This window comes from Rousettus aegyptiacus, unplaced genomic scaffold (genome assembly GCF_014176215.1).
Source record: "Rousettus aegyptiacus isolate mRouAeg1 unplaced genomic scaffold, mRouAeg1.p scaffold_m13_p_16, whole genome shotgun sequence".
Classification (NCBI taxonomy): domain Eukaryota; kingdom Metazoa; phylum Chordata; class Mammalia; order Chiroptera; family Pteropodidae; genus Rousettus; species Rousettus aegyptiacus.
In genome coordinates this window covers 28,385,850-28,387,834 of record NW_023416291.1, presented here as the reverse complement: position 1 = coordinate 28,387,834, position 1,985 = coordinate 28,385,850, and the positions used below count along the sequence as shown (strand labels likewise).

The following is a 1,985-nucleotide window of genomic DNA, read 5'->3' as shown; positions in this document are numbered from 1 at the left end:
TAAAGTATATGGTTTATAAAATGCTGCAACCAATTCTTTAACAAAATCCCAGAATCTGAAGCTTTCAGGGCTTTTTCGTTCAGAACACTGGGAGCCAACACATGGCTAACATCCAAGATGCAAAATACCTTGGAACTTTTATTTTGGAATCTTTCCAGTAAAGAAGCTCATTTTTAGAAGCTGTCTCAATAGCTATACAATTGACCATTGAACAACTTGGGGAATGGGGGCACTAACCTTCTGCGCAGTTGAAAATCACATATAACTTTTTTTTTTTTTTAACACCGACAGCATCTGGTCTTCCTAGGTGGTCTCCCATCCAAGTACTAACCAGGCCCGACCCTGTTTAGCTTCCAAGATCAGACGAGATCGGGCACATTCAGGGTGGTGTGGCCGTAGACACATATAACTTGTGACTTTACAAAAACTCAGCTACAGTAATCTCAGTGTCAGGACCCCCACGGATACCAAAATCCACAGGTGCTCAAGTCCCTTATATAAGATAGCCTAGAACAATGTGCACAGCCAGCCCTCTGCAGCTGTAGATTCTCAACCACCAGTATGAAACCTGGGGATAGAAAGGGTTGACTGTATATTTACTGGAAAAAATGCATGTATAAGTGGACTCGTGCAGTTCAAACATGTGTTGTTCAAGGGTCAACTGTCTGTCTGTCTATGATAGCTGTCAAAAATGGGAAACATCCAAAAGTCACTTGGAACCAAATCTGGTGACACACTGAGCTATCTAAATGCTTTTTGGTCACAAAGAACAAAGTTTGGGAAGAAAATGATTAAACTAATTTTTTATAAGTCTCTTAAAGTGGCTCAAAAAAATTCAGAATAGTCACCCCAACACTTGCAAATGGCAGCACCACTGAAATATGTGCCTTCTCTCCTACGGCGACCATCTCGAACTACAACACACATTTGCATTGTCATTTTACTGTCATTCTTCTGAGCATTCTCTGACCATTTTAGGATGTCCTTCCTTTTATGTACTCATGCTCCTTATTAACAGCTGTCAAGAATGCTTTTAAAATGCATACCTGTTAGGATGGCTGTTAATACTGGTTTCTAAAAAAAGATGTCATGATTTATATAAGGCTTTTATGCTGTACCATGACCTCTTGGTGCCTAGGAACTAACTATAAATCCTTGAACTAATACAAGGAGCAGCTGGGTGGATCCAGGCCCAGATGCATCTCATTTCTCATCAAATCCAAAGATCTGAAATGTTAAGGCTGAAGTCTCTTTCTGTGGAATCGAGGCATTGAAATAAGAACACTTTGGAGAGGCAGCATTTGGTGATTAAAAGTAAAAGGAACTGAACTTAGGTCTCTTGGACCCAGGTTCTTTTTTTTCCTTCCCAATTCAGGCAAATATTTACCATCTGTTTTTCATTTTTAGTCGCAGAAATGAGCTCTTTTGAAAGAATCAATGTAGATTTATTATGGCTTTTTCCATGCCTGAAATCTTTGTACCAGAATTGTCTTTGAAACAAAGAGTTGCTGTAGAAAGGTTTGTGCATTTGTAAAACAAAGGGTTGGACCAGAAATAGCATTATGTCTGATATTCTAATATAGTAACTGAAATTACATATTTTCCATGAATATATTCAGTGTTGCAAAAATTGCATATTTAGTTTCATAGCCTGAAATAATTTTACATTATCATCACTAATAAGGACAAGAAAAGCGAGTCCAAACATAGATTATATACGAATTGGCTACCACTTTAGGGTAAAGAAAATCTTAATACTAAAACTACAGACTAAGGCTGGGAGGCCTAATTGTAAATGTTAAAAGGTGTGCTGGCCATCTTCCTTTGTGGGTCTTCCCTTCCAATAATTACAATATGGATATTCAAATTCATCACCTTGAGCTGAGCCCTGACATGTGATGACTCTACTGTGTATTCATGTGGCTTGACGTGTTTGTGCTGGTGGTTCACTAGTGGGTTCTCCGTCCCAAGCCCACCCTATTGTG

The 1,985-nt window shown here is 38.8% G+C and overlaps 1 pseudogene; it reads right to left on the bottom strand.

Annotated features, from left to right (window-relative positions):
- Nucleotides 1–282: 282 nt before the first annotated feature.
- On the bottom strand, nt 283–401 carry LOC118612811 (annotated as a pseudogene).
- Between the last annotated feature and the right edge of the window lie 1,584 nt (nt 402–1,985).